Consider the following 26,853-nt stretch of genomic DNA (forward strand, 5'->3'; position numbering starts at 1 on the left):
TTTGTGTGTCGGTTTTAGGTCGAGTGTAATCTTATGATCTCTTGTATACTTCTGTGGGCTTCCAGCTATTTCATGTGTTAGTTTCAGTGCCATTTAAAAATCCAAATCCTTGCTTGCCAGTGGTCAGTCATGCCTCTTTGTCCCTCCTTCTGTGTGGGAGCAGGGACCAACTACTATATAATTACGCTTTGTCCTGATTATCTTCATCTTTAGGGGACTTTTGTTTTGTTTTTGCTGCTTCTGTCCAGGGAAGCTTCCTTTTTAATTTGTAAAGCATTGTTGCACTGAGCTTAGCTGTAAACAAGGCTATAAATCAGGCTATTTTGGTCACATTTGATCTTTGTGGGCTCTCTACACCCCCTCTCAGCTGCCTGGCTCCCCCCCACCTTTCCTTGGCTCGGATTTTCTTTACCAAGTGTGCCTGCCTGTGGTCACCAGGGTGGAGGATCGTTTGTAATTGCTTATAACCTAGTCACCCAGCTCTGCCAGGGCTCCGCAATCCTTAGAGACAGTGCCCACTTCTGCTCCATACTGGGATCCCACTCACAGATCCATCAGTGCACCTCATTTCACACACTCCAAGCCATCAGCTGTGCTAGTGAAAGAACCCCACACATGCTGTCTACCAAAGCACTTCTGTTCTTGCAGTCAGTACACTCTGCTGCTCCAGTACTGGGACCTCGGGAGTAGCTCAATCAGCGCACCTCAGTTCACACACTCCAAGCCCCCTCAGCCGTGCCAGAACTCACACACGCTGTCTGGCAGAGCACCTCAGTTCTTACAGTCAGTACACACTGCTGTTCCAGTACTGGGACCTTGGGTGCAGTTCCATCAGTGCATCTCAGTTCACACACTCCAAGCCCGCAGCCGTGCCAGAACCCCACACACGCTGTCTGCCAGAGCACCTCAGTTCTTACAGTCAGTACACACTGCTGTTCCAGTACTGAGACCTTGGCGTAGCTCCATCAGTGCACCTCAGTTCACACACTCCAGGGCTCCCGCCGTGCCATAACCCCACACATGCTGTCTGCCAGAGCACCTCAGTTCTTACAGTCAGTACACTCTGCTGCTCCAGTACTGGGACCTCTGGCGGAGCTCCATCAGTGCACCTCAGTTCACACAATCCAAGCATCCCAGCAGTGCCAGAAACCCACACACGCTGTCTGCCAGAGCACATCAGTTCTTACAGTCCGTATACTCTGCTGTTCCAGTACTGGGACCTCAGACGCAGCTTTATCAGTGCACCTCAGTTCTACCCCGGCGAGGTCACCTCCTTTCCTATTTTGACACCCCGTTCAGATACATTTACGTTACAGAAGCTCAATTATAATATTCGACCCCTCTGCCAAGCCAATACTGGACCCAAAAGAGCAAAACACAGTTCAGCCAGTGCATCTCAATTCTAACATCCAAAGCCACTGTTGATGGGAACCACCACAGCTCTGCCAGAATCCATTAATTCTAACATTCAGTGCACGTTTTTTCTCAGTACTATGGCTGACACACACGCCCCTCGCTTCTGTGGTTCAGAGGCAAAGCCACTCCCATGCTGGGCCCCACTCGCAGCTTCACCAGGGCACCTCCAGGCTTACACTCGGCAACACTGTAACACCAGTACTAGGTTCCACACATAGCTACATTAACATGCCTCACTTCTGACCTTGTGTGCCCGTTACTATTCCAGTACTGAACCTCAACTCTAACCTGCAGCACCCCAGTATTCCAATACCAGGAATTACACAGCTCTCAGTTTCTCATTCCTCACCTGCTGCATTTCTGCTATTCCAGCACGGCTGGGACACAGCTCTGTCTTTACTCCCAATCCTGAGCTGAAGCACTCCAATACTACTATTGGGGTTCACATACCACTCTGCTAATGCACCTCCTGCAGTTCTGCAGTGCCCGTTGCTATTCCACACTCTGACTTCTGTTTAAGGATGTGGGGAGCCAATTAAATCTGTTCTTAGCTGCCATCTTTATTTGGGAGGGTCTGTTTCACCTATCTCACCCGTTCTTTCCTTTACCCTCAATGTTTTCTTTCTCCACCACTTTTGTCTTTCCAACTGAATGCACACGTTAACAGTTTTGCTCTTTCTTTCAACTGTTTATTTCTACTCCTCTCCCTTTTTTTAATTTCCCTCTTCCTCTTTCTACCTTGTCTTTCAAACTCGCAAAAACATGGTTATTTCTCTCTGTTTTGTTCCTCTCTTTTTTTAATTTTTTATTCATCATGTGTTTTTTTTCCCCTCTTCCCTTCAGTCATTCTTTCTTTCTTTCTCTTTTTTATTGGCTCTTTCCTTTGACATGGTATGCGTTATTTCACTTTTGAAAAATATTTCTTCCTTCCTTTCTCTAGTGTTTCTCTTATCTTTATCTGTCAATTCACTTTTTACTATAAATCCCTCTTTTTTTCATCTGTATGTGGAAGCCACATGTTACTTGTCAGGACCCGAAGTGTCAAAGTGGTTTTCCCATTCTGTGTCTGTGGGAAATGTGTCAGTACATACATGCCCTGGTTCTTTCGCTGCTTGTTTCTCTCGCCATCTCTTTTTTCTCTAATGTTAATTTTTCTTTCTTTTCACACTTCTTTCATTATTTTTACCTCCTTTATCTTTTGTTAGCTAGCTTCCTTCCCTTTTTGCTTTTGTCTCACACATTTGTGCTATTTCTTCTCTTAGTTGTGTTTTCATTTTCTCATTCTTCCTTTCCCTTGTTTTTTATTTCTTTTCGACCCCCTCTTCTCTTTAATCGTTTTGTCTGTTGTATTCCTTTCGCTTCTCTTTTTCTGCCCCATCCACTTTCTTTCCTGAGGCCTAGTTATTAATGGAGCAATAGGTGCAGTGGCACTGAGGCCCAGAGACCTACGAACCTCACTGAACACAAATTATTGCTCTATTTTCCTACTGAAATTCCACACAACCATTTTCCTTTCTTACTCCAGGACCCGTGACACAGTTACTACGCCACTTGTCCTCTCCATCTTTACTCCCGGCTCCCTCTTTTCTTTCACCCTCCAATCCGTTCCAAATTATTATATTTTTGTTATGGTGTTTTGAGCATTGCACTCTATGCCAAAAGTTTATTTCTGATAAAGGTTTATATGATGCTTGTATATGTTTTAAGATATAGGAAGAAGGTAAATGGAAGTGCTTTGGTTAAATTCTGAGCCACTGGAATTATATGGCAGGAAAAGATGACATTATGAGGCAGGGTTGACCAATTTATGTGGCATGAGAAGTCCAGTTATGAATTTACAAAGCCAATTTGCTCTAACTAAAGTAAATTCAAGATCTATTGCATTGCTAATACTTGTTTCCCATGGAAGGAGGAAGCAAACTTTGTTAGAATTCGCATCCACATATTGCAGAAGAAAAAATACCGAAAGCTACTAATATAAGCAGTCCCACACACCTCACACTGCTCCAAGAGAGTGAGTTTTTAGTTTTACCTTGAAAACTGTTGAGTAAGTGTACTGTGTTTGTTGAGAGCCAGAGCTTGGTCACTAACTTATTCTGAGCAAAGTTGGTAGCTTTTTATTCACTTATTTTTGCGCTACACGTAGACTAAGTATTCTAGGTTAGTGCAGATGAGGCATTACGTTTTAAAGGCAAATCCAGTTCATGGGAGGAGCCAGTGAGGCCACTTAAAAAAAATAAAGCGAAAATGGAACCGGACCTTGTGACTGACTGCTCATTTAAAACGCTGATGCCCTTGGGCCAGTGCTTAATTTGTAAATGAATGCATGCTGGTGCCCACAACTCTGCTCCAACGACTGCTATCCATGCAATTAAATGGCAGCACCCTGAATGCCAAGGCTGCATAAGCTTTAATTCACCGGAGGCCTCTTCAATCTACTACTAGACACCCCCTCCCCGTTTATCTGATTCCTGAAGGTCCCTACTTTCTCTTTTGTGACGGTTTTTCAATCTTTCCACTTTGTATGTTTTTTTCTTCTCTCTTGTTACAGAGAAATGTCTATGACGTAAAAATAAGTGTTGGTCGTTAAAAATAAGTGCTGGTGGCCCCCACTGACAACCACCAGCTCAAATTAAGCACTGCCTTGGGCCAAGTTTGCACTATATATAAAACTGCAGAAATAAAAATACAAATAATTTTAAGGCTTATAGAATTTGCTTTCTAAGGTTGAACATTAGGCGATTGTCACATTTTGGATGGTTCATACTTTTTTGGGTAGGTTTTTAAGTTGGGTTATAGGGTGTGTAAATATTGGTGATACTCAAAGTATGGCCCGGGGACTGCATGCAGTCCTCCTGACCTTTACATGTGGTCCCCTGGTCTACAGCAGCAATGGGCTGCTTTTTACTCCACTCAGCACTAACATTAAAACAAAGTCGACTGAACAGGCTAGCATTTATCTACAGGTCAATTCAAGTTAAATAAAGGATTTAACTAGGTTGTCCTGCATCACTTAACTTTACGAGCACTTTGTTTTAAAGACATCATGCAGCAAAAGTGTAAAAATATGATGTCTCCTCAAAATTAAAAAAGTGCATTTTTATTAACGTGCGGACTGTTTTATTTTAGTAAATCAGATTATATCAGCGCATCAAGAAGTTTTTTTTTTTTTTAAAGTGATAATTTTTTAAGCATGAATATAGAAACTTTCATTCTCCCCCCCACCCCCCCACCCTGGCAACAATGGCAACAGCAAAGTAACTGGCAAGTCAGTTGTTACGTGACCCGGTGGGTGGCCTTGGTTCGTATTATACTTGAACAACAATATAGTTTATTAAATCAAACACAGTAGAAAGTTTCGTACTGTGCGTGTCCTGAAGTCCTGTATTTCGAGTCCTCTTATATGTGATAATGAAGGGAAAATGAAATAACACAATCACATAGGATCACACATTTTGTTAAAGTGGGGAAGCAAGGTTTCTGGTTTCACATTGTGCAGTTCAGCCACTAGATGTTTATGCTTCGCTCCCCTGAAGCCACCTTACCTCCAACACACCCGAACCACCCCCCAAGCATGACCGCCACCCTGTTGGCATCAGTGCCGCCCTCGGTCACATCACAGATCAGAGTTTTGGGGCCCTTGGGAAAACATTTGTAAGTATCCATGGTGTATATGGTGTGTTTATCCATGTTTATGATGGAATCCGGGTTGTTTTGATTCTAGGATTATTTTTGTGTCTGTGTGACTTTGATGTTTATCTTTGACTGCTTTCTGTGGTAGTTTGAAATTCAAGTGACGTCCAGCTATTTTGCTGGTGTTTGTTGGGCAGCAGGGTTGGAGGTTTAGTGAGTGTTTGTATGTGTTTTATTTATTTTAAGAAGAGGCTTGATTGAGGGGAACTGTTAATGGGACTAAGTGTGAGTTGATGCGATAGTACAGTGGCAGGGATCTCCATAGTCTTTGCTGGTATTGAGATATATTTAGCAGGGAAAGGATCGATTCAGGGTATATCTCAGTAAAGGAGAAGTTGGTGGGTGAGGCCCACTGTGGTGTACTGGCGATGTTGGTGAATCTGTTGGGTGTATTGAAAGCAAAAGATATCCTAAACCTTTGTACTTTCTAGTGTAGAGTGTGTATAGACAGGAACATAATTTAGTCGTTTGAGGGATAGCCACTGTGCTGCATTATGGATTTTGGTAGTTTGTGAGAGCTGCTAATAATATATACAACTTTTCCTCAGTAGTTTTATTTTTTAGCATTGTAGATTGCCTTTATATAGTAAGTGGACCTTGTAGGTTTGAGTGCCAGTGCAGTAAGAAGGTATGGTGATCTGACCCAAGGTAATTTTCGAATATAGCTTTCTTTCCTAGATATTTATTTCAGGGAGCCTGAGAACCACTTTAGGTGTGTTTCTGTTTTAGTCTTTTTGGAGTGTGGTGCATGGGTTGACGGACCAGGATGATGACTTTATTGAGAGACTCAATAAGAGGAGTGGATGAGGCAACAAACTTGTTGGGGGGCTGAATTTCTGATGTAAGAGATTTGCAAATTGCAGTCTTCAGTCCCACGCAAACTAATTTGATGAGGCAGTGGGAAAATGGCTCAATTAGGGGTCTCAGTTGAAAAGATTAGGGTGCAACGCAGGAGCTATAAAAACCATATTTAATTTGAAATAAATGCACAGAACGAACTCTCTGTTACTTACGTTACCGCCGTCTACATGCCATAAAGTTATTAATAATTGTGTATAGGTGGTCATAATCCTGCAGCCTGGCATGGCATCAACACTTAGCTACTACATAGGTATCAAGAAGAAAATGTTAGAAGGTTAGAAGGTATACAATCAGTTAGTTTAGTACATTTCTTTCTTTAGGAGTTCAGACAATTACTTGCACAAATTTGTCATTTAACAAATAAGTCGTGTAGTGCAAATCCTCATGTATCTTAAAAGAAGTGTAAAAGGATTTACCATAAGAGAGTCAGGCAAGTTAAAAATAAGGGCTTTATTTACTCAGTGGTTGGAAATTCTTCAAATTTGCAAACTGGAAAATCAGAAGAAAGTTTGGGACTTTTTTAACAAGCAAGATTTTGTTACTCTTGGAAACACCGATAACAAGTTAGGCTGTTAGACTTGTCACTCATATTATCAGGTTGTATAGACAAGTCAATTGCCCCAACAACAGCTTTCATCATTGGGATGGTCAGTTGGGGAGGACTTCATAGGGTGTAATTGGATGGAGAAAATGGAAAAAAGGATTTAAAGCCCTGAGGGCAGGTAGCGCACTGGCACTCCATGGTTCCCTTCTGCTTATTTAAATCTATTTTTCCTACTGATAATCCGACTGACCTGGTGTACACAGCTGCCTTGCTATATTTCATAGGGCCACACAGCTGAAGGGAATCCATAGTTCATTGCACGTTTAGGAAGGCCGATTTTTCGCGAACTGGCAAATCACAGGCTTATAGCCTTGTTAGATGTGGAGGCTAAATTATATACCAAAATATTGCTTAAAATAGTGGACAACAAATAAACAGCTTATTTTATTCTATCAAAGTGGATTCAGTCCTACTGGAAGTGCTGTTCTGTTTGTTAAGATGTCCACGCCTCAGGGTCACAGCTGTTTACGTGCGTTATCAATGTAGTGTGGCTTTTGATTATGTTGACTAAGGCACATTTTTTTTATAACCAATTTTATTGATTTTTAACATTGTGCAAACAAAAGAGCGAATTATCCATTCAGCCAATACAGATACTTTGCTGATACAGTATGAAAAGGACATACAGGACAATACATCATCAAAAAGAACAGCTCTAATGAAGACGATGCCAAGAATACAAAAGGTACAACACAGTCTAAGAATCAGTTAGCTTGACCTAGCCATTTCCCCCATACATGTTCTTGTTTCCACGGACATCCACTGGCCTCATACATGGGGCTTTCTTGTGTGGCACACCAATCCACACCCCTCTACCACTGGGACATTGTGGGGAGAGGTTGGCTTTTTCAACGGGCAGCTATGTTATGTTTAGCCACCATCATAGCCATGCCCAAGAATGTCCGGTCTGCCCTTGTCTCCGCCACCCCCTCAGTAACGGTCAGCAACATCCCATCTCAGCACATCTGAGAGTTCCCCGGTTACAGCAGTCCAGCTGAGCATAGCCATACCATATGTTAGAAACCTGGTGGGGTGTCTGAACAACGGGGACAGGAAGGAGTGGGAAGAAGGCCTTCTCTGTGCAGTATGGATGGGGCAAGGTAAGCACAGTAGAGATAGTAGGTTTGGCTCTGACATAGTCGGGAGGAGATCTTTATAACACAGGGTGCCATCACGGTATCCCTCCAGTCATTGTCATCAAAGGGGCCCAGCCAGTGCTCCCAGCGTGTTCTAAGATGATCTAGTATACCCAGAGCATTGATAGCCAGCGTGAGATAGATTTGTGACATCCCTCCCTTGGCAGGTGTGCCCATGAGAAGTTTAGCTTCAAGAGGGTAAATTCGGGGAGAGGGTATCACAGGGTATGTGGGCACTTAGGGCATGATTTAATTGTAGGTATTTGTAGAACTATGATGAGGTGAGGGTGTAAGTGTCCTGAAGCTCCCAAATGGAGAGTAGGTTGTTTCTGGACAATACGTCCCCCAATGATAAGATGCCAATAATGTCCCATTGCCGGAAGCACGTCAGGGCTGCGTTCTCTCTCAGCCACGTGCTGTGCTATAGCAAAGTTTGAAGTGTGAGATTATTAACCCATTTGGTATGCTGTAGCGCACTCCACAAAGTGTATAAGACCACCCGTGTCACCATACGGATATTTGTTGGGACCGTGGAGCCATATAGCATAGTCATGATCCCAGGAAATCCCCGGGATGTCTAGGACACATAATTAACATTAGTAGCTTGGGGAATTTAAAAGATCCTACTGCGTGCTATTCAGGTGCAGTATACAGACACCTGGGTGACAGTAAACCCAGGACTACATGGTTATGTGTCTGGAAGGATTTCAACTAACAGGGGCTTGACACATGTGCCCTTTGGTCCCCTGCTTTACAGTCTGTGCATAGCAGACCTTGATCTGGCCCTTCAGGCTGCTAGGATATTTCCCCTGAAGCGAGGACATCCGCTTATTCATATGCTGCAAAATGCTAATGAGTTGGGCTTTGATGGCGTGGTCACAACTCAGTCCATCTAACCAAGAAAACCAACTAGCTATCACTGCTGGGAAAATAAAGGAGATGAGTATTGAGCGTGGGGTGAGGTGGTAGTAAAAAAAAACAAAAAAGGGGGGGAGTTAGTTCATAGGGACTCATATAATTACATACCTCTCGTCCTACAGTTATTTACGTTTCTGGTTCACCATGCATGCTTCTCTGCATCACAGTCTCCATAAGATGAATAAACAAAGGTCAGCTTTGGCATTTACTTTTCTGGTGCTTGTATAAGAGGCTCTATATTCCTAACATAACCCTGCTGCTGGGAGCAATTAGAGGCAAGTTATTACCAACTTTGTCATTTGCATATGTAGCACATATTGAATTGGTGTTTGGGCATTCTACAAACAGTTGTCTTTGAGGAGGAGTTTGATCTTCCAAAACCAATACCTGGTTTGCAAGTGAGACTGGAGTTTGGCCTAAAAAATCAGCTCCTTGTTATTGAAGTTGCATTTGTAAAGTATTGCTATAGCCGCCATCAGAAAAAAATGGCTCAGAAGAGTTTTGTGGGAAGAAGTGCAAAAACAGGTGTGCATGGGATGATAAAAGCGGATTTACGGCAATGGCAGCTAAAATTTCTATTTAATGAGAATGAATATGCAGCATTTGTACAGGGAAGAGTTGCAAGATATACCTTCTCGCCCTATAGGTATAATTAAGCAGCTTTATTTAGATTCAGCTTTATCCATGGCATCCTGTCAGAAAATAATGTGATGAAGCTTTCTGCAGGAGCTAGTGTATGATTTTAGGAGATAGATCACATTTAGGGGAAGAGTAGATGCATGGAGACTCTGCAGTTATGAAACTATAACCCTCATGCTGTGTGTGTGTCCAGCCATCGTTTAAGAGAAGAAGTTTTTTTATCCGACCTATGTTTATAAGCAATGACATTAAAAAAAAAGCATAAAGAAGCCACTGATTTTTGTTTGAATCCAGAGCCTGTTTGCATATTGCATTAGGTAACAACATTTGTAGACATTTTAATGAAGATATTGGCATATGCGATGGCTGTTTAGAGCTCTAGTGTATTAGCCATTGTAGGCAATTATAATGAGTAATAATGGATCAGTGTTTTTTTCATATTTTAGAACTATAATCACACTTTTGAGTGCATGCTGTGTTTTTAGGCATAACAAATATAGACCCATTAAGATGCATATTTAAAGCATAGGTTTCAGCTTGCCTTTGCTTGACAATGAAACAAAGATGCTTTTGTTTTGAAGTGGGGAATCGTGATGGTCTTGTTTGACCACATGATTGTGTTGAGCGAGAGCTTTATGACCAGGATTCCATGTGGTATTGCTGTCATAAGGCAGTGATCTTTCATGTGTGAGGGGTCTGTACTCAAATGCAGCAGCCAACTGTCCAGTCTGATTTCGATAAAAGTTGGTAGATTTCCACACTATGGTGTGGTAAAGATCCTTTTGGGTACTGCAGGTAAGTGTTTAATTTACAAGGCATTTTAACTTGGTGATATCTGTTATCATGGTACTTTTGTGAAACTTTGCAGGAGTACCGCAGTACATGGAAATGAGAGGTCATTATGTGATTGGCTAATGACTGCCTTTACACATTTCTAAGGCAGCCATATTGTTTTTAGGTACACTTTAGGTGTGTTGTGTTTCGCCCTTAGCTATAGGTTTGATATTTTTCCGTACCTATTACCACTTTTTTTAACGTGGTAATAGTTAGACAAAATATTTGTACGTTTTTGTATATTTAAAAAAAAAAAAAGTACATAGTACCAGCACACTTCATTAACTATAATTCAGCCTTTCTCCATGCACTGATTGCACCCTTGTATATTTTATAACTATTAACTCCTCTCAAATCTATACCACTCCACTCTAGTCTACCCCATTCCAATCTACCACAGTCTACAACACTCCACTCCACCCAATCTACTCTACCCCAATTTACCTCACTCTACCCCAATTTACTCCACTCTACCCCACTCCACTCCAATCTACCCCACTCCACTCCAATCTACTTCACTCCAGTCTGCCACACTCCACTCCAATCTATTCCAGCCCTCCCCACTCCAGTCTACCCCAGTCTAACCCACTCCGCCCACTCCAATCTACTCCACCCCACTCCAGTCTACACCACTTCAGTCTACTTTACTCCCCTCCAGCCTACCCAATACACCCCAATCCACTCCAATCTACCCAACCCAACTCCACCTTACCTCAGTCTACTCCACATCTACCCCACGCCTCTACCACAATCCACCCCTACTCCAAGCTACCCCACTCCAATCTACGTCACTCCACTCCAATCTATCGCACGCCACTATTATCCAATCCACCCCAATCTACCACACTTAACTGCAGTCTACCCCACTCCACTCCAAACTACCCCACGTTACTACAAATTACCCAGTTTCACTCTACCCCACTTCAGTCTGCCCCACCCAACTCCCCTCCAATCTACCCCATTCCACTCCAGTCTACCTCACTCCTGTCTACCCCACTCCACTTAAACCTAACCACTCCACCCAGTCTAATCCACCTCAGTCCTCTCCAGCCTACCCTAATCCAGTCTACCACAGCCCACTCTACTGTACCCCACTTCACCCACTCTGCCTCACTCCAATTCACCCATTCTACTCCACGCCAGTGTACTCCCCTCTACCTTAATCTACCCCACTCCAGCCTAAATCTACCCACTCCAATCCAATTTACCTCACTTTAATCTACCATGTCAATATATCCTACTCCTCCTCTCTAGTCCACCCCACTCCGGTCTGTCCCACCCCACCCCAGTCTACTCCAGTCCACCCCACTTCACTCTACCCCAGTTTACTCCAATCTTCCCCACCCCTCTCCACACCTCTAACTTTTAGCCATGCTGAACAACTGCCAGACTGGTGTACATCATGGCTAAAAAACATTGCCAAAGCCAATAGCTCTCGCATAGTCGAGACCTGTTGGCTTTGCTAATGCTTGTAATGATGTCATGGTGTTGGATTTTCCCCATCTTTCGTTTTGCTAAAAGTGTAATTGCCTTTGCTGGTGACATCATTACGAGGAACATAAAGCATTAACCTTTGAAGTAACACAGGAAATAGATACCTGCCGAGTGGCTGACTTACAAAGTTCGGAACCAGGCAAACTGTGATCAGCCCCCGGCTTACTCCCTTGTTCAACTGCATGACCCAGGTATTTATTTGAAATACATCAGTCCAGGACGTTCCCTGTACACAATACTTTCTTTTATGTTGTTTAATTGACTACATTGTTATGCCACCCTATAGTAAAATGCAAAAACAAATATAAGGGGCACAGGATGCCTGACTGGCCTCTCATGGTTTGCTAATGGCATTGTAATCAGGACATAAAGGGTTTGTTTCTAAGTTCTTCTTTAGAAATTCACGTCTGATAATTGCCACTCAATTCTGTGATACAGTTGTGTACTAAAGTGAAACACTGCAGAGTCTTATATGTTTACAGGATGTTGGTTGCATGATTTACATTTTAAACATTTTCATGACTCGACTTGTGCATGGACTCTTAGAGGCAAGCCAGACCACTGTCTCAGCTCCAGCCTCTCTCCCCCTATTAATTTGCCTTTTCGCCCACCTCTAGTTTACAGAGAAGTGTTGCGTGCTGCTGTGGTGCATAGGGCAGCAGGCTACAGTGCATGTAGGAGGACGCCTCTCCTCACTTCCCTTGTAGGCAGGGATTAGAATACTTCATATGTAGTCTTTGAACTCTCAATACTGCCAGGTGTTGCCTGATGTTCTGCCTGGCTCCCAGTATGTAGGCAGATCTCTATCCCACTTTTATCCTACAGGGCTGGGAGGGTTTGTGCCAGCCAGTTCAGCCATGGATTTGCATAAACCCCTTTGCACTGGTTTAAAGTTTCCATCCACATTATTTTAGGATGTAGGCCTTTGCAGCCCCTTTGTGCCCCTCAGATGGTATTTAGATTTAATAGATGAGAACCTTGCCAAGTCCTATAGCAGATATATGTTTTTCTCATTTGGCTTTCTCTTGCCGCCACTTCACCATGCTATAGTGTTCCCCTGCTTCCATTTTAGCCATCTGTTCACAATTAGTGCACTGTCTGCCTGCAGCGTAGGTAGAAGCAGTTCTTGATGGCATGCTCCTCATGCCCTCCTATTAGCCCTTGTCGGAGGAGTGGCAGGAGCTGCCGCTACCTACTGCCTCTAATAAATTGCTCAGTGGTAGCAACGAGCCAGTTAGTCGGTTTCCCTGGTCTCTTGCATTAGGACGTTTCTATGTGTGACTCAGTGACGCTGCTACCTTGGTGTCCTGAGCTGGATATAGTCACTTTGTTACTGAAATGTATTTGAAAAACCTATGCGTGACAGTGAGGGTCTGCAGTAAGAGGAACTGTCAGCAAAGCCACAACCTCAGCTAATTCTGTCCAGATTATTCTATAAATTGCTTTACCACATAAATCCTGCTCCATAAAAATAAGTGCCCCGACAATAATGGGGTGTTTATATAAATATTTAAGTACTTCGTTTATTTATTCATTTATCTTAAATGGACATTTGTATTTCAGTCAGTGCTGGGTGATTTTAACATTTAGCAATAAATGACCTCATAGAGAAGTCCATACGAAGGAAAACAAATTGAGCCAGATCACTGAGAAATACATCGCTTAGCAGTACTCGAACACATATTGCATAGAGATTTGGCTGCTGGAGTTGCAGCAGGAGAAAGTGGACTAGGGTTTGGGAGGAAACACCACTTGTCTTTTTCATAGAAGGTGCAGGGATGTGCCATTCATTGTAATTTACTACAGCTTCAATAAGAACATTTTTAAAGTGATTTTGTTTCTGTTGTTTCATCATTGAGTCCTTCGCCAGAATCATTTAATTCGAGGGTACCTCATCTCGCTCCTCACTCTGCTGCAGAAACCTGACTGATGGAGACAAAGTTGTTCTGGACTGTGTCATCCGCGTTGCTTGGCTTCTCCTCACACCTGTCTTCAAAATTCGGGAACTCTTTAGCAATGTCTGTGTTGTCTGTGTGTGTGTGTGTATGTATATATATATATATATATAATAAATAAAATCATTGATGAGTAGGCAGTAAGTTCCTAATTTGCATAGTGTAGAGCTGAAGGTATGGACTACTCCAGTGTTTCCACTTTAATCTGGAGATAAGGGGGAAATGATTTGTGGCAGAACACAGGTTAAGAAACGACTTATGAAAGAGAAGTCAAAGCTATAACCTAATGCAGCGCATTATGTTGTAGAAGTTTAGGTAGGAAGCACAGGGGTTTAAATGAAGCTTAGTTATCCACTATTAGTGTAGTGCTTGGCATCAGTTTATTGTCTAGTTGTATGAGCAGCTGTTTGTGCTTCTAACATAGGCTAGTCTGGAGTTGGTTTATACTCGTACATATTTAGCTAAAGAAGGTGTGTGAACATGATGCAGTATCTGGGTTTGAGCAAGCAAGCAGAACTGAAAAGTTTGTTCTCTATGTGAGCTTGCTTAAGACTGTCTTGTCTGTTTTAACTTAAAAAATATATGTGTTAGACTCTGAAAACAAAGTGATCCTTAAGCACCAGAATTATCAAAATACCAACAAATGTATCTACTCAAGAGACCAGTCTTGCCATAACATGCGTTTGTGCCAAAGTAAAGGGATGTAGCTCAGACAATAAAGAAGTCTTGTCACAGGCTAGTCTTGATAAAATCTCAGGCTTCACTCCGGTACAGAAGTCACACAGAAAAATGTGTTTCCTGTTTGCTTATAGACAAAGCTGATTGGAGCAAGCAGTTTAAGTACGCATTTTCACATTTAGACCACAGACGAGTGCAAACCTCAAGAATTAGTAATACCAGAACAGAGCAACACTGCTTAAGGGGAGCACAAATTACCAATAATGAAGTAAGACCTTTAGAAATGTATGGTTAAAACAGGCAGGGCATACTGCTGAACCTAGACTGTAAAATACTGGGTAAGGTTTAGACGAACCTCTTGCTCCCTGTTATTCACACGCTTTTGCCCACTGATCAATCTGGTTTCATACAGGGCCGTAGCACCTTCCTCACCATACGCTGGCTACTGCGGCTCATTCATAACACCCCTCTGGATACCTTGAATCAGGTGGGTGTTGTCGGACATTGAAAAAGTCTTTAACACTTTAGGATGGAATTTTCTCTATTTAGCTCTTACCACTATGGGGTTTGGCCCTCAGTTTTTGAGATGGGTGCACATCTTTTTATGTGGACCAGTTAGGCAGGGTGAAGACCGGCCAGGTAATATCATAAGGCTATGCTATTTAGCGGGGTTCCCGCTAGGGATGCCCACTCTCACCACTCATTTTTGCATTGGCCATGGAACCTCTTGCTTACCGTCTACTTGACCAGGCACGGACCTGGGGCTTTACTCAATTAAACACCCATCATATCATATCACTTTATGCAGACGATCCCCAGGTCTACCTCTGGGATGCCCGGACTGCCCTCCCCTGCTTTATGCAACTACGATACTTATGGAGATGTATCGGGCCTACAGAGGAATTGGCCCAAGTCGTGTTTGTTCCCTCTAGTTCTGTACCCGCTACCACACAAGTTTGAAATGGCAAATATGCGTCTCCTGTGCTGCTATGACTCATTTCAATAACTAGGAGTTTGCATCTATCATACTATGAGAGACATCCGGGAGGGCAACCTTGACAGGGCGGGCACATATATATGCCAGTCCCTGCCTTTCTGGCGGTCACTACCTTTGTCCCCTCTGGGTTGTGTTGCCGTGTCTAGATGTTGATACTGCCCTGGCTTCTGTATTTCTTTCTGGCGTTCCGCCTCATGGTCCCACGGTGCTTCCTCCGGACGCTTAATGGTCTCCTGCTCAAGCTCATATGGAGCGAGGGCTGCCACCATGTGGCCCTGACCAAACTTCAAAGACTGCCGACGGAGGGCAGATTATGAGCTCCCAATTTTAAACTTTACTATGCAGCAGTGCAGTGGCCGATGGCCTGGTCATGCTCTACCACTTGCCTGGAATTATCACAAGTCCGAGCAACATTAGATGGCGTGAGTATCTACACTTGGCTGTCCGATCTGTCCGGCCATCCCCTGTTAGTGTCGTCCCAGATGAGGATTGCCTGCGCCTGTTTGCACAGCTTTGTTTATCCCAGCGCCCTCCGCCTTCTGTATTCACCAGTAATCACTGTCCGGGAACTACCAAATCTGGCATTAACCACACTCGACATTAACCAACTCGGGCATTAACCACACTGGGGATCTCTAAATGGAAGGGACACCCATGACTTTCCAAGACATTACAGAGACATACATTATACCACCTTGACAACTCCTTACCTTTTATACCTTGCAGCATGTGTTGTGAAATTCCTTGGGTGTAGCAGATGGGGAACCTCCCGCATTCCCGATGTTGCATGCTATGCTCTCGGTTGTAGTCAGCATTACACGTGACATCACCTAATCCCATGGTAAGTGCACAGGCCAAATGGGACGCAGTGTTGCAGAGACGACTAACAGATAAAGATTGGTCTATGGTGCTCAAGCTGGTGAAAGGAGTGTCCCGAACCCCTAGGTTTAGATTTACACAATTTAACTATGTTCATCTGGCCTATTTAGATCCCCAACGCATCAAGCAAATTTTTCCATTGCTCACCCCTGCCTGCCTCCGCTGCAAACAGGCAGGATTCAGGCATATGGTAAGGGACTGCCGTCACTGCAGCCAACTTGGCACAAGGTAACCAATATTGTGAAGGAACTGACAACACATGCTTTTCTCCCTACACCTTCTTCATGCCTGCCAGGGCTTTGCCTCGCAAGAAGGGTGACAAGCACCTCCACAGATTAATTGACCTTGCCTTCGTCCTTTACACACATCGTGTGGCCATGGCTTGAAAGTCTCCTGGTCCCGCCGAATAAACCCCGCCCCTCCCAACTCCTGTTCCTTAACCAATGGCTTTGCGACTTGCAGACTTGGACCCGTGCAGAAGCCCATACTCTTTAGTGGCTTCGCATGCGCAGAATCCTCCATTCCGGGTGCAAATGGTGGGAAACCTTCTTACTGAATGTGGAAGCGAAGAATGATACTCACTCCCCTGACCCTTGCGCTAATTCTAGACACATGAATGCCGATGTAAGATACTGAAATCATTACTCACTAGACCTAGATAACGCACAATCCCCCTGTCTCCCCCCGAAAACACTCTCCAAACATCCCCACCGGATATCCCTCTCCCTCCTTTCCTGTGTCATGACTTGTAACACATGCAGCCCCATGACCAAGTTGTTTTTGGTAAGATGTTTTACATGCTTTTACAGTGTTTATTTCTGATATCCTTGTATTTGCTCTGGCAAGACCTATCAAAAATTGCTAAGCGAATATTGCTCTGCTTTTTTACTGCATAAGCCGCATGTGGCGGCAAATTGTCGCCTGCTGCGCGAAACATAGCAGTTACCCTTCTTAAGGTGTAAAAACTAATAAATACGTTTAAAAAACGCAAATAGGCAAGCCAGAAGATTTTGTGGGGCCTGGGTCAAAAATTTTGTTAAGAAAAGAGATAATGGGCAGTTCTAGTATCTAGAGCCATCTAGTAGTTTAAGGCACATTAGATGTCAAATTAGTAGAGCAGAGTTGTTTCAAAATCTAGATATGCATTTTATAGCTTAACCATGAAGCCCTGGAAAAATGCGTGGATCCTGGGGAATAATGCCTCCCGTTACCCCTGCCCTCACCGCCCTACTGAGGGGCCCGAATTTAAAAGTTAATATCTTATCTCAGACTGACAACTTAAAGAAATGTTCGAATTTTCTTCTCCCTGTAGCAACCATGGCAAGAGGTGAATTCTTCCCTCTACGGCTCTATACTTGCAAGCATTCTCAACTTATACCACAACGCCAGTCTATCAACAATAAAAGTACATCCAGCATAAAAAAGCATTTTATGTGTGAGGCTACAATAGTTGCACGAGCCTCGACATCCGTAGCCCCTCGATATTGGATCTCTAATATGTCACAATGGTATAATAAAAATTGATATTTACAGTAGCATTCCATAATAATTATTTTGAGAGCCTTCTTGTAGTGCGTTTCTAGTTTTTCAGCAAGCTTACAGGAGGAAGGCCAGCATCTCCACCACATCAGTGAACATTATTGATTTCTGTTCATAAATCCATTTCATTCCTTTTTGGAATGCTCCATCCCTATTTCTTTGAAAGCCTCCATGCCATCTGTGAAGTCTGTGGAGGCACCAGAACTCCAGGATTAAAGCTAGGATAAATAAAGGCACAAAAACTATTGTGATGCAAGTATTTTGCTTCCCTTTGTACCACTCTCATGGTGGTTTAACAGGCATGTTGTAATGGTGTGGATGGGAGTACCATGGGGGGATGTTCAGGGCCACAGCAACAGATATTCTGTTTCAGTTATGAACATGCTTGACATTGAGTCTATCAAAGATGTCATAAGGAAGTGTCCTAGATTAAGTCAGGGTGACCTATCACCCTTTGTATTGTTATGCCATGAGCATCCTTCCAAGTCCAAATTGCTCTTGTACGTTTTCTCATAGAAAAGCATTTTCTTTAAATAACAGCAATATTTTGTGAATTTAACCAGCTCTAGTAAGTACTGGTTTTAGTCTTATAAATATTTTATTTCTTGTCCTGAGAGTACTTTGGTGTGCAGATGTAATCTGATTTAGCTGTGTTACATTTGGTAAATTATTTAGTCATTTTCCAAGTGAGGGAGGTTCCTTGCAGAGTGGAGCAGTACATCACATTCAGATACATTGGGCTTCCTTCTAATGAACAATGCATTGAATATATATTTTCTAGAATTAATGCAAAAATGAGTTTCCCAGCTGTGTACGTCATGTTATGTCTTTTTTCAAGAGGCAACCTTCAGTGCATAAAATCTTTGACCAATATTGTAATAGGGGGAGAAAGGCTACACTTCGTTGGGTTTGCAATATTTGCCAGATGCATCGTCTGGGTGTGTGCAACAAATCAGTATAAAGAATGACCTATTCATTCCCCCTTTGTGGGGAGTTAGTCTTCTAGGTGGATTTATAGTGGCTTGTTTTCTTGTAGAAACTTGTCGAAGGCATCCCAAAGCTGCCTCAGCTTGCGGTGGTGTGTATTTTCGTATGCTGTTGGCTCCTCTGACTGAGCACAGCAGGTTCACCATTTGTCGAAGGAGCTTGGGGATGTGGCTTTCCAATCCGCAAATATTGTCTTGGTCACCAGGGAGAGGAGGAGGTCCACTAGTAGTGATGTATTTCTAGTGAGTTCTGAAGAGTAGGGATTAGCGTGGATGCCCAAGGCTGTCAGTTAATATGTAAATTTCTATTGTTGTCCCTGAGAGCACTCATATCAGTGTTTGTATTCTCAGCCATAACTGATGAGAGATCTTAGAATTAGAGAACGTGTGTTGTAGGGCACCTGTCCCCTCCCTGCATCTCCAGCACATGTCCGAGTCTCTTAAGTCAAGTTTATGGAGTCTGGAGGCGGTCCAGTAAGTGTTGTGAATCGACCAGAATCTTGACTGTGCTAGAGCTGGTGTGATTTTTGCCGAGAATGGGGATTGCCAAATATTTTCCCAACATTTATGGGTAAATAGTTGCAGTGTAAGGGAGCTGTATGTGTTTAGAATTTTGTGAAGCAGCGTGGCCCTCATGTTTAAGTTTATCTAGTAGTTCCAGGAGATCTAGATAGTGTAGAGACTTCAACCTACTCAGTGCGCCTTTTAGTTTCAGAAACCTATACAATGCTATGTTTGGAAGATCGAATTTCAGCTGCCAAGTTGAGAATGGGATGGGGTTTGATCGTGAGCCCAGGTCGTTTTTACAAGTTAATACCTTTCCTAGCACGTCTCTCATAGGATTGTTTTACCCTCCAGCTTGATTGCACGATTCTGCTAGAGGAGGGGGCCATGGTGGAGCCGCATGTGCTATGTTTTAAATGTTTGTCTAATAGTAATAGAGAGGCAACCTGTCCATAATGATATGTCTGGAGTGTTCCAGTGGTAGTTATTTTTTACCAATTGTGTATTGTGAGAGTGGAGGAATGGAGTAAGTTAGCTCTGCTTCTATGACGAGCCACGCGTTCCCTACCACCACGAGTCCAGTGATATCAGAAATGCCCTTTGGTAGTGGGGATAAGCCGGTAGGTTTATTCCCCCAGAGGAATTATTCCTCTTCAGAATTTTCATGGAGGTTCTTGGTTTCTTATCTTTCCACAGAAAATCGTAAATGGCTTTATTTATTGATTTAAAAAAAGTGGGGCAGCGGACGACATGGAGCATCATAATAGTGTCCACATGCCCTCACTATGTGATGTTCTTCGTGGACCAGGTGTTGAGGAGACCTTTAATTTTGGAGAGTGTCTTCTGCTCATTGATAGCAATTGAGTGTTTAAAATCGGAGCTAAACCATATGCCAAATATGTGATGGCCTTTGGTTGCCATTGTATACTGAGGTCGCTGATTTACAGCTGACATAGAGTGGACATTTGGGGGTGACAACTTCGGTTTTCTTTGTTTTGGGAGTAGCCTGCAACTAGTGAGTACGTCTCTATTTCTTGCATTGTAAGTGGGATAGTGTATGGGGCATCTTCCGTAAACATCGTCTGCATAGGCTGTCCCAACTTGCCTGCCAGAGGGGAAGTTGATACCCATAATACCTGGTTTATCTCTAAACGTAGCGATTAAGGGTTTGATGACCAGCAGGAAGAGTAGGGGTGATAAGGGACAGCCTTGGTAAGAGCCTTGGGAGAGGGTAAAGGGTTGGAATAAATGGCTGTTGACTCTGACTCTTGCTGTCGGGTTGGAGTAAAGGGCTATAATCATGCGTATGAAGTAGTCTCCAGGTTGGTATTTATGGATGGTGGCTTGCAGGAAGGGCCAGGAGACCTTGTCAGGGGCCTTCTCTGTGTCTCATGCAAGGCCTGCGGTCGGTGAGTGGGATAGTTTAGCTTTATCTAGGACATGGCAGAATGTTTTGAGGTTGTCCAAAGTGAGCCTATCTTTGAGAAAGCCCTTTTGTGAATTCGCTATCAGGTTCTGAATAACCAATGTCAATCTGCGGGCTGTGATCTTAGCATAAACTTTACCATCATTGTTAATGACGGAGATCGGTCTATAGTTTTTAACGTTTAGAGGATCCTTCCCTTTATTTGCGATTACCACAATTGTGGCCTCGGTCGCAAAACCAGTGATGCTCCATGATGAGGCATATTGATGGCAAATATTTTAAAGAACTTGGCTGAGTACTATCTGGGCCTGGAGCTTTCCCGGTTTTATGAGTATGTATTGCCCCCCCTAATTTCGTCCTCTGTGATGCGTTGTTGATGGCGAGGTAGTCTTGTGGTATTTTCAGGAGGATTCCAGATAATTATTGATTGCCGATAGGGAAGAGGGTGCATTGGAGTTGTAGGGATTGACATAGAATGATTTAAAGGTATTGAGGATACCTTGTGTTGATGATGTAATCACACTGTTGGAGTTTTTTATTGCTGATATGAGATTTTCGTTTTTTGTATATGTTAGGTAGTTAGCTAGTGTTTTTCCGGCTTTGTTGTTATTGAAGAGTCTCCCAGCGTTCACTACATTGATACACTTGCACACTCTCTGACGAAGGATTTGACTGTATTCATACTTTACAGATTGGAGTTTGATTAGGACGCGGAGCCTTTAGTGTTCCTAAGTAGTATGTTTAGTATCTGCTATAAAAGTATTTTCTTGTTTCAATCTTTGTAGCTTTGTTCAGTATTTGACTAGGAAATGCAAGCAAATGAAACATTTTGTATCTAAAAAGAAACACAAGGGAAAACTTGTGTAATTGTGGGTATAGAAAGAAAGGTCAGGAACAAACCTATATCTTGATGGAGGTTTGCAATATAGTTACTGTGCATCAAATTCGGGCTGCTCTCCTACTTGGGCATGGAGAAGTGTTCCCACGGAATAAACTAGAGCACTGTCCCTGGGGGGCATTGTACATATGTATGAACCAATCACAATATCTATTATAGCAATATACGTGTTTAAAGTTATTCTCTGTGGGGTGGGGATCTGCATTGTACATGGTAGTGTGGACTGAAAATCTGCGAGTAAGTTCTTTATACTGTTCTATCCCAGTCACTGGTCATTGGGGTATGGTGTAATCTAGGTTCAAATAAGAGGGTGTGTGGCAGTTGAGTAGTTAATGTCTGTTCGGCCTGATTCTGCGAGTTCTCCCAGTAGAGCACCTCTTGCAGTGGAGTGCCTTCAGCCCTGTTCGTCAAACTCCCATTGACTCTATGTAATCGCTCCTGATAGCTCAACTTCTTTAATGCTAAGTCAGGATCCTCTATTTCTGGAACATATTCGCCATGCATCATCCTTATTAAAACGCTAGCCTTGATTTAAAAGAGAGATCCGCATGAATATAATCCAGGTGTAAGAGAGTTTGCATTGCATCTCTAAATTCCACCCATTTTGTTGTATAAAAGCTTTCAGGAACAGTCATTTTAAACCTATAATTTTGCTCTCTGTAGATAAATTATTGATTTACAAAAGCATCACACTCCTAAAATTCTAAGCCAGGACATTGTGAATCTCTAACAGTTGGAGTTAGCAAACTTTCAGTAACTCTAAACTTCAGTTCAGTGGTGGTACTATACTGATGTTATAGCATTTTCAGTCATTTCAGTGCGCACTGCTTGATTTTCTGTACTCAAACCTGATTACTCTTCAGCCAGAGAAGTTTCTAACTGTGATACATTCTCCAGCATTGTAGCAAGTTACATGGTTTGCAGGAGCTTTGAAGGCAGCACTGGTTGGCTATGATGCTTTTTATTGAATCAATGGACACGTGCCACTGCTTTCCTTTCCTAGGCAACAGTGGTAAAATCAGCTCTGTGTTCCTTTTGTTGCTAAAACTAACACAGAATTTTGATAGAACAGAGTCAAAGCTATTTTTTTCCCACCCCCTCTGCCATGAGATCGCAGACCATGAGCAGTCGGCCATCTGTTATAGCAGAGGGTGATAGGGCTGTAACATCCTCTATCAAACTTTGCCAGGTAAGCTGTAAAACGTTATACAGACCATAAATTAAGGCTCTCACTGTCGAGGGTCTCATTAGCATACTGTTGGCTTGCTTGATTAGTTTTCTGAGCTAAATCTATAGAGCTGTGAGACCTGCTTCCACTTTAGCTAGTGCTCCCCAATACTGTAGGGGGTAAAAAAAGAAAGAAATTCAGCTCTTTATCTAAGTGAAAGGTTTGCAACTGTGCAAGCCATGACTTGGGCCCGTTGTCATAGCCACATAAAGTATGTGCAGGAATCTACCACCACCAATATATATTTGTATTTATATATTTGCTGAACCGGTCCAACACGAGCCAGGTAGATGACCTGAAATGGTTGTTACTTTTTCTAGAGGAGGTTGCTGTGTCCTTACTTTAGTGGAATCTTTAAATTGTTGGCAGTTCTCACATTGCAATAGATTTTGCTTAGTTTGTTAGGGTATTAATGCAGAACTTGCAGTGTCCCTAAACTTCTGCATGTGCTGAGCTTGCCCCCTCGGGCTGCTTTAATTAAACAATGTCAGTCTGACTGGTTAAGTATATTGCCAGTTTTTCAATTAGTGGCTTCAGTGAGCCAATCTTGTCCAAAGAGCGAGTTATACTTTCCTGGGACGCCAGGAGATTGAGCTTCCTTGGTGTCTTCGGCTGAAAGTATTTCCTGATCGATCTTAGTTTGATCTTCTCACTGTGGTGAACCAGGATGTGCTGAACATCCATCAATAAAAGATGCCTTTTGAAACCAAATGGAGGAGCTGAAAAATTTGCTTTCTGCAAGGCTAAGAGGAGAACATTTAGTTCTGCTATTTAACCAGTCCATACACTCAATGGATTTACATGGATTTTATTTTTTTCATTCTTAATCCTCCAACAGTCCTTGCACAGCTGCACATCTATATAGTTGTTTAGTGGCCATTGCATGCAGTACTGATCAATTTGTATCGAAAAGGTCACTGTATTTTATATTATATTATATTATATTATATACTGAAAGAATTCCTGTGTCTTTAATGTTTGGTGCTGGTCTGACTAGGAGACCACTGCACTTTTTGCACATGTAAAAACGTGGGTATTTAGTGCCTGTCTCCAGGGATGGTATAGGTATTAGTACGATACATTTTTAGGCTTGTGCATTGGGTTGTTCTTTAATTATTGCTGCCTGACTGTTGTGAGCGCTTTCTCAGTTGGAACAATACGATCTCTTGTGCATAATATGAATGGGATTTGTACTCACTTGGTATAGCCTAGTCTGCAATTATTCATATCACTCAAGTGTGCAAGCGTACTGTTGCAGCCTTGTCTTTTTGCAAGGAGTTGAATGTGTTTTTATTTCCAGTATTTTCTTCATAACATTGGGATAATAACTGGCACAACGCTATTACTCCTGCTGCATAATATGTGGAGCTATCCAGATGAGAGTCCCTTCTTGTATCCCAGTAAAATCACATTCAGGAAACATATTTTGGATTTTTTTTTAAATTTAGTGCATGTTGAAGGTGTTCAGCTAAACATTTAAATCTTCATCAGTGATGTACAGTAATGTAAGAAATAATACTCATATAATCTTGCAATTAATTAATGGGACTGAAAGAACCCCACCCTCTTCCCCCCAGGCTATTCTTCCACCCCTAAGATAGTCTTGTACAGTCTTACTGTGATCCTGTGAACTTGAATGAGGGTAAGTAATATGATTCAGGGGCTGTACTTAGGGTAGAAAAAAAGCCAATAGCTATATCTGTGTTGTGGTTTTGCATTTCTTGTGTATGAATTGGGTCATTAATCCAGTACTGTGTACATTTCGTACAGCATATGTTCTACGATGTTGATTCATATTTGGATAGCCGAAAACAAATCTCCAAACTTAATCTGAATTCAAAACCAGAAATATCAAGGCATTCATAGTCGAATGCCCAGGTGGATAGTTGTGAAGAAGTAGGCTTGCCTGTCTCAGGTCTTTTGGAGAAAGACTGGACAGTAGCTGGTGAGATAGCAGGCTTTCGAGCTGGGGGTTGACATAGCAGTTATGTAGCTTGGGTAGTAGATGCATGAGAGTAGCATGTGGGAAAACTAACCATTTCAGTGGTTATGTTGAGTTAATTTTCCTGGGAAAGGACTTTGTTTGCAGGTCAGCATAGCGTATACCATTTGCTAGTGCACCCACTCTAGCTCCCACTCTGGCCCTGATATTTTGGCATATCCTGTCCTTGCTGGTGTTCCCGGAAGCAGCAAGATACATTTTGCTCTCTACCTGCAGCTTCTTGAGAATTGCAGCTGGCAATGAGAGGAAACAGAAATGTTAGGCAAACTGTCACAGAAGATTTGTGGGCCAAGATGGCATCATTGCCCCTACTGGAGAGGAGGTACAGGAATCTGCAGCAGCTGACAGTTATGACTGACAAACATGGAGAATTGAGAAGGTGCCTGAGAGGCAGCAGTGATCAGTTGGTCTAGATTGGTGGCATCGGGCCCATCACGTATGCCTGTCCCTGGGGTGAAGCTTGAGGGTCCTGTTGAGCGATCAGCCGTCAGGCTCATGTGAGGACTCTCACTGAGAGAAGTGCTTTGTGGCTATCCTTTCCCTCTCAAAACACTATGTGGGAAACCTGTGGTTCATGTGTGCCAGAAGCAGACTCTGTGCAATGCAAAAAGGATAAAAAAAAACTAACACGTAAGAAGCAGTGTAGGTGTATTTGTTGTCCTCAGTATCTGAGTTGAGACTGAGGAAGTCTGTCTCCCCAACCAACCCCTTAGGCGATTGTTTAGGGCTTAACTTGGACAGATGGCATGAATTACATAGGACCGGTCTCCTGTGAAGCTAACAATTAATTAGGGTCCTAAGACAGGGAAGATGGGTTGGTGTCTCAAAGCTTGGTGGATGCCTGATTCAGACTATGTGTCTGAAAGAATAGATAGGATGGAAAGGTACTCGCACAAAATCGTGATACAGAGGATGTGCTTGGAACATTATAAGAGGCTTTGAAGAAGACTATTACAGGAGAAATCATTAGCCTCACGAGAGGGAAAACCAGTCACCAACAAGAAGTAGTGGCTCAGCTTGAAACTTGTCTTCTTGAATTGGAAGCACAATATCAAGATTCACAGAGCTGAGTCTTACTTCATAATATTGAACACAATACTACTGTTGTCGAGTGAAGCTAAATCAACATGTCGGATCTCCTAAGGGGAAAATGAAGGTAGCACAATTCTGCATGGGCTATGTCAAAATAAAAATAAGCAAAAACGTAGTACTTAAAATAAACAAACAAGAATCCTGGGTTGAAGGAAGTCCTGCTATACCATGTACTTTCTTTATTTTTTTTTTTTTTTTTACTCCATTCTGTACCCATGCAGTGAGGAGGTTACCCCAGATAACCTATCCAGCCTTATGAAGGATCTCTCAATGAGACATCTGACACAACGAAGAAGGAAATCCCTTGACGAAGACATCATGGGGGAGAAACTTTCAACTGTGCTTGACTAACTGCAGTCCAGCAAAACTTGTGATGCAAATAGGTTCCCGGACAAATTCATTAAACCTATTTCAGCCAAAATAATAGATCCCTCTCTATGAAATGTTTGAGAGTTCTGCCCATCCTTTCGTCCTATGTTCCTCCTAAACGATGAGGTGAAATTCTTGTCAAGATCTTGGCTAGCCCATTAACAAAGGTGATCTGATCATTGGTCAAATGTGACTTAATGCAGGGACGAGACACTAGAGGCAATATCTGATACCTGCACGATGCACTTGCTTTGGCAGGTAGGCTGGAGAGTCCTCTAGCGGTGCCTATGGCTGACTTTGAAAAAGCATTTGATTCAGTGGGCAGGAGATATTTTTTTGCATTGCTGTGGAAAATGGATAAGGTCCCCATAAACCTCACCATGTTCACCTATTATACACGCACTTTTTGACCATAGTTAATGTGGGCAGAGAGGTGTAGTAGCCCTTTCCTATAGGCAGAGGCACTAGACAGGGCTGCTGTCTGCCCACTTTAATATTTACTATTACTATAGTGCCTCTAGCTGAATGGATCCATGTATAGGGGCTTTTTAAAAGGATTCGAAGCAGATCGAGTGTCCCTGAATGCCCACAACCATATTATATTTGTACAAGAACCAGAATTTTATGGCCTGGGGTGCTCCAATTCCTTGCAGTTTCCAATAAATGGTTGTGTCTGAAAAATAAATGTGCTAAACTTTAATTTAC

At 42.7% G+C, this 26,853-nt stretch overlaps 1 protein-coding gene across 1 annotated transcript in view; it reads left to right on the top strand.

Annotated features, from left to right (window-relative positions):
• Positions 1–26,853, top strand: part of ATP6V0A2 (ATPase H+ transporting V0 subunit a2) — a 407,112-nt gene that overhangs the window by 1,328 nt on the left and 378,931 nt on the right. The window lies entirely within an intron of this gene.

This window comes from Pleurodeles waltl, chromosome 11, assembly GCF_031143425.1.
Source record: "Pleurodeles waltl isolate 20211129_DDA chromosome 11, aPleWal1.hap1.20221129, whole genome shotgun sequence".
NCBI lineage: Eukaryota > Metazoa > Chordata > Amphibia > Caudata > Salamandridae > Pleurodeles > Pleurodeles waltl.